This window comes from Pteropus alecto, unplaced genomic scaffold, assembly GCF_000325575.1.
Source record: "Pteropus alecto unplaced genomic scaffold, ASM32557v1 scaffold59, whole genome shotgun sequence".
Lineage (NCBI taxonomy): Eukaryota > Metazoa > Chordata > Mammalia > Chiroptera > Pteropodidae > Pteropus > Pteropus alecto.
This window is the reverse complement of record NW_006443292.1, coordinates 2,703,500-2,716,000: the sequence shown is the minus strand read 5'-3', so window position 1 is coordinate 2,716,000 and position 12,501 is coordinate 2,703,500.

Here is a 12,501-nt window from a genome sequence, read left to right as displayed (position 1 = left end):
TTAGAGGAGTGAATAACCTTTTCTATTGATATGGGAACCCAGCATTGATCTGTCACAATGTTTGTTCTAGCCCAGTTCCCAGAGGCGCATTCAGTTTGAAATGTTAAGGCTAGTTCATTAGACGTCCCTCCCTCTTTTCGTTTCTCCTAGAGAATCAAGATAACACTGTGGTTAGTTAATGGCTGTCTCTTGTTTCCCCCAGAGTCTGCCTGTCTGAAGCCTGCAGGCTCCAGAAGCTTCTTTCCCCGCTTCTCTTTGCTATTAGTCACAGCTGGTAAGGCTCACAAGAGCCAGACCTGTTTGAAAACAGTTGGATCTCAGGGAAAAAAGAAGGAAAAAAAAAAAAAAACGTTTGTCTTTCTGCTGCAAGCAACAAACTTGGCTTGGGCTGCCGAGAGGAGATGGATTGTGGGGGAGAGGGGGACAGGTATGCGCCCGGAATGAAGGAAGAAAGAGAAATTGCTCACCAAGTCTCTTAGAAATCGTCTCTGAGGAGCCCGTGGTGGGTCGCCTTGCTGGGAAGGTGGGCGGACTGGCCGACATTTCTAAAGAAGTGATGCTTCTTGAGGCTCCCGCCTCCTCTCTCGCGCCCACTGTGCTCCCCTGAATTCCAGTAACGGGGCGGCAGGGGGCTGATGAGGAAACCCTCATCCTTGGTGTGGCGTGATAACTATCGCAATTCTCCAAGGACCCCACCCCCATCTCCACCCCTCAGCCCCCTCCCTTCCTTCTAGACAGACTTTTTATGAAACCAGAGGGGAAGGAAAGAAAGAAAATAAGCACTTCGATGTCACAGGTAAATTTAAATTGCAAAACCAAACTCATGGGCCTGTCCCACACCCTCAGGCGGGATAGGATTGTCAAATCAAAAACAAGGCCTAAGAACTATGCCCGATTTCTAATAACCCTGTTATGGGGTTGTTCATTTGTCCCCACAAAATTGGCCCTAGAAATGCGCGATAATTTTCTCTTTGGTCTCTGAGAGGGTCTCGGTGAACTGTTAACAGGCGCCACATATCTGCTTATCCCCGGAGTGGCTGGTGTGCTGTGTGTGCAACGTTCAGCTCAAATAGAGTCCGTGATGCTACAGGTGATAATAATGAAGTCATCACCGGTGACAGATTACCCTTCGTCACAGCCCCTGATCTTGATTCATGATTGCTACGGTTGCCTCGGGTTTATGAGGCCAATAAACATGAACGCTTTGGGGTCAAGTTTAAATCCAAGCCGGAAGGGTTTCATTTCCCTTTCTGGGTGTCTCCAGGATTCATATTATGCTCAGAAAGTTTTATGAGGGATCAGGTCAAACCCATAAAAGTAATAGCTTTCTTTGCGTCACCTTACCCAGAGCAGTCCAAAGGTGTCTTCTTACCTGGTTCGGGTTTGAGGTAATGTGAGTTCTTCCAAATTTGGAACGTGCTAACGAGAGGTGACAAACCCAAGAGGGTACACCGATGTCCAAATTCAAGCACGATGAAAGGCCACTCCACACTTTTATTGTCTTTCCAAAAAGTAAATATGTGTGTGATGTTTCTAATTAGCAAGTCTATCACAATTATGTTTTAGGTTTTCATCTCCATTCAGAAGTCACAGAGATAATAAAGACCGTGTGAGAAGATAGAAAATTAGAGATCACGGACGCGTGTCTGGGTTGTTACACAATAGAAAGACCACTAATAGGTGTGTAGCTATTTGATCTTACGTTTATTATTGGGAAGATATGGATACTGTGTAATGTTCCTGAAACATACCGACATTTACACCCATCCTTCAAATACGAATTTTTTCAATCACCCAAATTGAAGTAAAACAGCTATGTCCCGAAATTAAATCAAATCATACCTTACGTAAAGATTTTACTTAGACATACAATCTGTGGGATTTTGTCTGAAATTGGCCTTTAGAGGACCGCATCCTATTATCTGACAGTTTACCCTGGAGGTAAACGTACCTCTGGCTATGTGTGCCGTGATATTGGTGGTGTTCATTTATTCATCAGGCTGCATTATTTAATACAACTCATTTGCAGCACTTTTGCTTCTGGCAAAGTAGCCTCCTGGTTTTCTTCTCCTGGTGGGCCCTTCTCCAGTATGTCTTCTTTCTGGCTTAACTATACATTGATTGTCCGTGGCCTTGGCCCTTGGTTCCGATGGAACCACATTTTCCTCCTCAGAGAAAGAAAGACATGTTCATTCATGAAGATGGGATCGGATTCCACTCAAGCTGGCTTTTGCTGAACACTTACTGTATGTATACATGGCATTTTTTTTCTGGTCAATGCAGAGGATATAAAGGTAAATAAGTCTTATCACCTGCTTTCTTGGCAGATGAAACAGTAATCATAGAATAACTAAAATCAGTTATCTAGCACTTACTATGAGTCAGGTACTGTTCTTGGTGCTCTAAACACATAAATTCATTTCATCTTCCAAGAATCTTTTGAGGAAGCTACTTGCTCTCTCCCCATCATACAAAGAAGCAAATGAAGACACAGAAGGGTTGAGTTATCACCCAATGTTGCACAGCAAGAAAACAAATAACCATAAGACAAAGGGGAATTCGAAAATAAGATGGGAAATCATACAGGAGACACAAAAGGAACCCCATGGGGTCTCAACCAATGGGGAAGGGGGGGCAAAGAAACAAAGGCCAGATTTTCTGAAAAGTTGACCTTTTAAAAACAATTTTTGAAAGACTCACTGTGTTCCAGGAACTTGCAGAAAACTCACTGTTATTCTTGTCCCTTTGGGACAGAGGGAAAACAAAACAAAGATAGGTGACAGAAGGTTTGACTTCAAACAAAACTTAGGTCCACCATTGATTGGTTGTACGACCCTGGACCAGTCACTTCCCTCCGCCGAGCATCATTCCTTTCTCTCTAAGCAAGAGTCTGAATATTAGCCTACTTCTCGGTAGTCGAGTGCCGATGCCGAGGGTTAGGATTTGGGTAAGGGGGAAAGAAGAATGGAAACAGATTCCTAGGTTTCTACACTTGAACCAATACGTAAATAGTGGTGCAATTAATTAGAGAAAACGGGGAACGAGGGAGGCAGAAAATTGGCGACAGTTTTTTCAAAACGTTCCATGTGCGATACCGTTAGAGAACAGCCCGTTCTCACCTTTTTCCAGATCTCTTCTCTCTAACCCGTCTACACTCAAAATCACATGCTCAGTCACCTTCTGCTTCTCCTCTGCCTTGGGTTTTTCCATAGTGTATATTTCTTTTAGAAATGATGTTAGATTTCAATTTTTTTTTTTTTTATTGTTTATAGCCCTCTCTGGAATATAAATGCTACAGGGTGAGTATTCTACGTTCCTTATTACAGAACCTCTAATGCCTAGTACAGAGGCCGGCATATCGCCAACACTCAACAACGAATGAACGAATGAGTGAAAAATGAATGAAAAAAAGGACTGAATGAATTTAAGTCGATATGTTGATAAAACTGTTGCATAGAGGCATGTTGGGATCGGGTGTCAGCCTGGAGCTAAAAATACACACATTGACTGGTCATCAGCAATCAGATAGGATTTGAAGCTATGGGAATATGGATGGAGAAGGATCGAGAAAAACATGAGGAAAAACCAGCCAAGAGGGGTTGGGAGACTTACCTATTGTCCCAGAGCATGTGCGAAAGGGCTGAGACTTTGGATCTCTGTCGGGTTCTGCCTCTCTCCACTTTGGGAGGGACCCGGTCCCACCTCTCCAACCTCCCCATCTCTTGCCAGCCACCAGCCAGATCCCAGGCAGCTTCCTCTTGTCACATCTGCCACAGGGAGTGGCTTGTAGGACTTGAAACACATTTGCATTTGTAATGGGGAAAACATCTGTAATTGAAAAGCATTTATTTTTAACAGCAGAATTTTAGGGTTCAGCTGCAGGTCGTTCTCAGAGATCGTGAAATAAAAGCTTTTGGGTGTCTGTCTAGTTCCAGTGGGTAGTCGCCTGTCAACACGTGTAAAAAAAATCTCATCCTCAGAAGATCGGTGATCAGGACGATTTAATATATCTCATCCTGTTTTTCCTACTCAAAGAACTCCCCAGCCTCTTCATACAAGCAGAGTGATAGGTCGCATCCCCCGCAAAATGCCGAAATGGTGCCTTTTGCTATGGCTTTTGCTGTGTAGCTAAAGAGACAGGCTCCACGTTTCACACCAAGTTTTTAAGTGGGAAGCATTCTGCGCCTGGTTAAGATCCTGCAGCCTACGGCAAGTCACCGCAATTCACGAATAGAGACTGATTTTGATTCTGTTGGTTGCCCAGAGTGAGTGAGTTCTTGAGCTAGGAATGCTTGCGAGTAAGAAGCAAACATGCTGGCAGGAAATCCATGCTCCTTTTAGGGTAAAAAAAAAAGAGAGAGAGAGAGAGAGGACATCTTTTTCATTTGCTTCAGGGCACAGGAGACCTAATGTGGCATTTTCCCTAGAGTCCATGATGGAGGGTTTTAGGAGTTGTGAATTCATGACAAAATTAGGAAAGCGAAAAGTTTGGGACATTCAATCTGCTGAGCGATTCACTCTTCTTATGATCTTCTGTGATTTAATCAGTGCTGAAACTTGACTCATAAGACAAGGAAGGGCAAGGCTTCTGTCTTCATCAGAGGAAAGAGGCCTGAATATCCATTTATAACTAGTTCTCCTAAAGTAGTATTTTCCTGGGCAGAAGGTTTTTATTGAAGAAATTACCGTTTGAGGAAAATAATGTTTTTCATAGGATCTCTAAAATCCCAGTACGAACGGAACAGCATTGCAAATCAGAACCTACATGGATCCCTACCGTTTGGAAAGATTATAATTGACTCGGCAGTTTCGGTGCAAATTAACGTCTTCATGTCAACATGTATATATAAAATATAAAAAAACTGCAGCTAAATAATGTCATTAAGGGCCATCGTTCAGAGAAGAGTGAAAAGAATTTAAAAAAAAAAAAGTGCCATCAAATATAGCGGAACTAAGATTGGGTCACGTTCAGTCATTTCAACAGACAGCTTCTCAAACGGCGAACCGAGGGGGTCCAACCAGGTGAACCGAGGGGGTCCAACCAGACAAATCTTTCATTTGAACTTTTTATACGCAGGTGTTCTCAGACTTTGGGTAAAGCAAGATGGCAACAGCCACTCTGAAACGACAGTGAAACATTCTCATCTTAGACATCCCCTGAAGGCTTCATTTTGCTGCCTGGCGAATCTGCCACAAAGAATCCAAACCCACCTTTTCTCCTTTTGGTTAATGCAACAGTCTATTAAACATGCTGTTTAGCACCGAGGTTACTCTCAGACACCATTAAAGTTGTCTCGAATAATGTATTTTTATTTGCTTTGGGGGACGGGGATGGTACTGGGTTGTATGCAAACTTGTAAAATAAAACTTAGAGTGTCTGAAAAGAACTTCATTTCACATATGACCTTTTACAGTAATTGGATCTGAATTATAATCAGTCACCTGAATCCTGAAATAGATAAAATAGTTTTTTAATGTTAAAAAGTTTTAGCCCTTCGTTGATTATCTATCAGTGCTTACAGTCCTGTGAAAATAAGATAAATGAGAAATTTGGTCTCTAATTAGACTTCACTAGATTTACAGCTCTTAATTTATACGCTGATGCAGCTCAGGCCGGCACTAACGCAGATAGAAATGGAGCCACAGTTTTCAATTGATTTAACAATTTAATTGCAGCATTAACATCCATTAACATTTAACTAACCTTTTAAACTAACCTCAGGCACAACCTTAAAGACTAAATGAAGTAAAATTGCATATAAAAAGGTACTAACATCCAGCTGTAAGAAGCCAAAGTGAATCTTAAGGGAGATTTAGAGTTTCTTCCTTACCTCGGCAGGAGGGAGTCTGTTTTCCTTCTTGCAAAATTCACCAGGCGAGTGAGCTCTAATTTATAGGAAAAGGAAATAGGCACATTTGATGGTCGTTAACGCTCATGCCTGTCTTCTTGTCTCTAGCGTTATCTAAAAGATGTAACATCCCTTACAATGATGAAGAGATCATGGTCAAAAGCTAAGGAGTATAGGAGGTGGGATCTGAAAAATAGGACCACACCAGGGTTGCATGCCGGTTTGATAGGAAGCTGTAATATAAAATATTTTAAACTCTGTTGGAGTCATGAAATATGGAAAATACCTGCATTAAATTCAGTTAGCAGCCCTGAACATTGGTTGGTTGGTTGGTTGGTTGGTTTGAATTTGGAATTGGGTTGCATGGTCAGTGTTTGTCTTTAAAATTTCTTTCAGCCTCTTTCTGTCTGTATGTCTGTCTGTCTATCTGTCTCTCTCTCTGTCTGTCTCTCTCTCCCCCATCCTCTCCCTCTCCCTCTCCCTCTCCTCAATTGAATGGGAAGATTATCATTGAACAATAGATTATATTTTAAATTTGCAGGAAAATGCAAGGTCTTAGTTGTAAACTCAGTTTTAAGACCAAAAAGATGAAGGGAGAAACTTTAAGATAGTGTCCTCTGACTTTCAAAAACAAATATTAAATCATAAAACTTCCATTTTCACACACGTGGGCTCCTGTCTAAACACAAGCAGCCCCTTGAGATAGTTCTCAATTAATGTAACTGTACAGTTTCCTTAAACGTTAAGGTTGAATGTTTCTGCAAAGCAACACTTGGGATGGTTAAATAAAGTAGTACCCAAGTCCCTAAAACATCAGCAGACACGCTGGTACCACACATGGTCCTGAGGCACTGGGATAACCGGGCTGTTCCCATCCACAATGTGCCTTGAGATGTCTCAGGAATCAGGAAAGCCTCTCAGTCAGCAGAGCTAGTGTCCCCAGCTGACAGTATTCATTATCCATGTAGTAGTTCAGTGATCTTGATATTAAAAGCCCATAATTGTAAGCATCGACACAGTATATTTTCACTCTGTTATTTTTTATGCTTCCAGGCACTTCGGTCCCAATTTATGTCTCAGGGCTCTGAGGATATATTCCAGTAATGCTGTGATCATCCAAGAAAGGTGGGAATGTGATAGACATGCTTCCTGTGAAAATCTCCTGTAGCATCTCACGAGAAAGGACTGTAATTAACCTCAGTAAACAGGAAGAAGGGTGATCTGAGAAACCACCAGGGTGATAATCTGTTATCATCATCAGCCTTTTCTGTTCGCATTTGGTTTAGTAATGCCTTATATACAAACAACACAGATGTGTGTGATCTGTCTTATAGATGATCACACACCCCAATTCGGCCTAGGGTGGAGAGGCTCTGAAGTCAGACTATGAATTTATAGCCTGCCTTCACCACTTGTTAGTTCTCTGTCCAAGGCAGGTTCTTTAAACATTCCAGGTCTCCAGTTCTTTTTCATAAAAAGAAAGAAAGAAAGAAAGAGAGAGAGAGAGAGAGAGAGAGAGAGAGAGAGAGAGAGAGAGAGAAAGAAAGAAAGAAAGAAAGAAAGAAAGAAAGAAAGAAAGAAAGAAAGAAAGAAAGAATGAAAATAACTCCTTCTCCATAAGATGATTGTGAATATTAAATAAATAAGTACTTAACAGAGAGAGAGAGAAGCAGGGAAGTTAGATTCAAGGAAATCTGTAAGTATGAGAACTACATCTCAAAATATGGTTAATATATTTTATTAATATACCAATATAACTATTGGTATATTAATAGGTATATGGTGTTAAATGGAATCAAATAGATAAGAAAAATACTAAAGTTTTAAGTGAGTTATACTTAAAGCCAAATTGTCTACATATTACCCTGGATTTAAAAACTGTAGTAAAATGTAAAATAATAAGCGTTTTAGAAAAAAAAAAAAAGAGAGAGAAAATCCTCAGAATGAGTTTCTAAGATTTGCTATCAACGTTAACCATAACAGAAAAAAAAATGTTAAATTGGACCTCATCGAAACTAAAAACTTAGACTCTGCAAAAGAGTCTGATTAAAAAGATGAAAACGACAAGCCGCAGTCTGGGATAATATATTTGCAAAGCACATATTTAAAAAAACAATATTTAGCCTAAATAAAGGAATCGCAGAACCGAACAATAGAAAAACCAAACCAATTAGAAAAAAAAAAAAATACGAAGGGACATTTTACTGAAGAGGATATTCAGATAGGAAATAAATACATGAAAAGATATTTCACATCATTACCCATTACATAAATCCAAATTAAAACCACAGTGAGATATCACTACGTACCTAACAGAATGGCTAAAATTAAAAATAGTGAAATACAAAATGCTGGCGAGGATGCAGAGAAACTGGTAGGAATGTAAAATGGTACTATGGAAAACAGGTTGGCAGTTTCTTATAAAACTAAATATGTAATTACTATACCATCCAGGGATTGTATTTTATGTTTTTTATGTGAGAAATGAGAACTTATATTCATACAAAAAGAACATTCGCAATTGCACTATACATAATAGCTCCAAACTAGAAACGATCTAACTACCTACCATTCGATAGAAAAATGATTAACTGTAGTTCCTCCATATCATGGAATGCCACTTAGCAATAAAAAAAGAACAAATATTCGATATATGCAACAACTTGCATGGACCTGAGGGGATGAGGCTAAGTGAGAAAAGCCAATCTAGAAGGTTGCATACTGCAAATTTTAATGTATGTACTATTCTGGGAATGACATAATTATAGAAATGGAGAGCCAAGTGAGTGCTTCTCAGTGGTAAGGGATGGTTACAGAAGGCGAGCAGAGGGGTTCCTGGTACTGATGAAGTGTTCTGACCTTGACCGTGGTGGTGAGAAATGAAAACGCTAACATGATAACATCACACAGAAGTAACTACGCTCAACACACACTCTCCAAAGAAATAAGTCCATATAAACCTGGTGGAATCTGAATAAGATCGGTAGATTATATCAATGTCGATTTTCTGAGTATAGTATTGTACTATAATTATACAAGATGTCACCACTGGGGAAAACCAGGTGAAGATTACACAGGATCTCTGCATTGTTTCTGACAATTGCATGTGGATGTACAGTTATCTCAAGATGAAGTGTTTATTTTTTTTTAAAGGAGTGACTATTCATATTTGAAACCTAAAAGGAAGCTTGGATCTCAATGGTTTATGAGTGAGAAGTGGGCTAAAAAGGCTGGACCCCGACCGATATGCACCCTGACATCTGCTTCAAACGTAGCCAAAGAAAATAAAGAAAAAGGAAAGAAATCTCAGGGGTGGAGCCCAAAGCCATGAAAAAGGGGAGAGACCTGAGGGGCGACATCAGGACCAATCGAAGACGTGTTGCCATCAGGATTTCGCTGTGTGCTATCTCTCCATCCTTCCATCTTCCCAGGTAGAAGATTTATTATGGTGATTATACTACTGTCCTTCTATCGCATGGCGACTGCTTGTCAGTGGAGACGCGCTGTCTCTTTAGTTCACATCTGGCTTAAGAGCAGTCACATTTCATGTCATGGAACTACCACGTGTCACCCCCCACACACACACACACGCACCAATGAAGAAATGATCGTAAGCCACGGAGAGATCCCAGATCGCTCGATAAGAACATTGGGTTGTTTCTGTTGAAGATAGAGGAAACTGACTACCTACAGGGACAGTTAGCTGGATTATTGTGACCGAGGTGGCAGACAGGTAGTTATTCGCGCTATTTTCCATGATTCCAGTTCCCATCCTTTCGGACCTATGGTCGAGTTGCGTTAGTCTGTTCCTTTGAATTGGGGCACAGTCATCTGACCTGTTGGAGCTAATGAAATGTGAGGGAAATGGACAAGTGCAGAAGCGCTATCAACAAAATCTTGCTATCACGAAGCACTCGGAAAGCCAAATGTCAATCAGCCGGAAGTCCAGAATACATTAAATATCCATCCACCTCTGTGCGAGGTCCTACCTGCTTAGACTAAGTCAGATCACCTTTGGCAGAGATGTATGCCTCAGTGGTTTAGACTTAGAGATAATAGAGATCAGGAGGTAGAAGTTCACCTACTGAGAAGGCGACGTAGCTTTGGTGGACATTGATGGAATTTCTGCAAATTTGACAGACAGTAGATATTTCTTTCCAGGTATGTGTGCTGAGAATTTGGTTTTATAATATGCTTCCAGAGGCTTTTCATGGATTTTAGTTTGTGTTTCTACTAAATAATTACATCTAACATACAGAGAGGAATTGTGGCATTTGGAAGAGAGAACATTAAAATATAGTTTTTAAAAATAACTTCGATCATCTCTATATCTGTTATTATCATTAACGAACAAAGTGAAGTCAGGGCTGGCGGTTTCTTTATCCTTATTCCTGAGAGCCAACTATAGCTCATGACACACAGTTGGCATTTGATTGACATTTGTTAAATGAATGAATGAATTTACAAGTCTCAAGTAGGAAGACTTCTTCCCTTCACTTCCTCACGCCTTTATGAAAGTTGCCCATTGAAGCAACTATCTAGTCATTTCCATTTTAAACATCCAAACTGTAGATATACTTTTATAGAAACGAATGGAAAAATGGCTGATTCTGACACAGCCCTGACGTTCCCAGGAGGGTGTTCAGCGGTGTTTCTGCTTCAGTCTCGTTCCCAGACCTGTCGTCCAACGTGGTAGAATCTGAGCCAGCACAGTGTGGAAATGCGCTGTCACTTAGCATGGTTCACCAAGTACTCACTTTTCCCCACCAGCTGAGCTGCGTTGCCTCTGGTGACGAGATGGCCGGTGACAAGCCACCGGCTCGTGACAAGCTCAGGTAAAGGGGAAGAAACAGACTCCGGGAGGCAGTGACGTGGTTCTTTCTGTCTAGAAAGTCTCACTTTCTCCCTCTTTTCTCTTGCTCCTGATGAGCGCCACAAGGAACAAACATAACTTTTGCTTCCATTTGCCAGCAAGAAGACAAGGGAAAAATAGTATAGTTATGCAACCGCATAGAAACGTTAGCCATTATTGGCTCTCCACAAATTGATCACCTTAACTCATGGAACCCAAGGTCATACTGCATGTTCTGAAAATTATAATTTGCGTTCGAAGGTGTCGTTTTGCTAGGTCTTATTTCTTTATCTAAATAGGCCATCCCATTGAGTTCCTCTACTACTTATTCAGGCAGATGTTTAACTGTTTTTGCCTCACCATCTTGAAGGCATGGACTCGGTATATTTTTTAAAAATATGCTTCTAAGCCTTATCCTTCTGTTTGATGTTAACATAGCTGCAAATAAATAAAGCTTTTAAAAATCATCAAGACTTAAAGGCAAAGGGTATCTGGGAAATAAATATTTGAAATGTGCTTTGACAGCATCTCTAATATACAAAACTTATAATTAAATCAAAACATTAAGATTTCACTAAGACTTCAAAGATGAACTTTTTGGTAAGTAGTTAATAAAAATGGTTTTGTTCTATCTTACTAGTGAATTTTAAACATTAACAATAATTAGCAAAATATTTTTAAAATATGAAGATCCCCCTGATGCTGAGTGTTTTACAAAGAGGCTATTGTACGTACGAAAATTAATATGATGATCTTCTTGAAAAGCCATTCGTCAATATGAACAAATGTCTTTAAAATGTTTCTACAAAGTTAGTTCACTTATTGGAATCTTGACCAAGGAAATAGTATTAATTGTGAAAAAAATGTTTTATGTGCAGGATGCTCACTTCTGTGCTATATAAATTGTGAAAAATTAAAAACATAGGCAATCTTAAATAAGAGGTTTAATAAGTTATGGTATGGTCATTAAATGACGATCCATAACATGATCGAAGCTTTCAATGGATTCTGAGTTAAAAAAACAATTATACCTGATTATATATGCTACACAGGAGTAAGTGAGAGGAGATTAAAGAGGGCATCCAGTGATAACATTTTTGTTCGTACTGGTTAGTTTCTGTCCAGTTCGTTACCTTAACTTTTTTGAAAAAAAACATTTACAAAAAAAAATTTATATCAGCACACATAGATAGATTTTCCTTGGAGCTATCATAGAGTATAAGGAGAAGCATGATGGTATTTAGAATATAATGCATCATCCAGCATATTGCCTTTATCTACATTTAAAAAAAAAAAACACAAGGACAGTTCATCAAACAATACTGCAGTTTGTTTTGGAGAATGCACAAGTTGAAATTAAAAAAAAAAAAAAAAACAGGAAAAAAAATGAACCAAAAAACTTACCTTCTACCCTCTCTCCTGTCTTCGCTTTGAATTTCCTTGAGCATACTTTGTTTTTCAAGAAGTCTCTCATCAGGCGAAGGGATGCAGTGAGATGTCATTGGTTACTTACTAGGAGTGAACACTGAAAACACTGTGCTCTGATGCATTGTGGGGCCTTTCAACAGGCTCTGAGGTGACCGCCTGTAGATCTCACCCGTCGTATGTCATGTGTAACAAAAACCCAGTACCCAATCACCAAGAAATCTATCAATGTTGTAAAGAACTCAACAACAATGGCACTCTGCTTTGTGTCACCTAAAACCAATATTTCTACAAGAAAAAAAACTTTTTCTAATCCTTTCTACTTCTCTTTCTCTCTTCTCCCTTTGCTCTTATAATATTTTCTCTCTCTCTCTC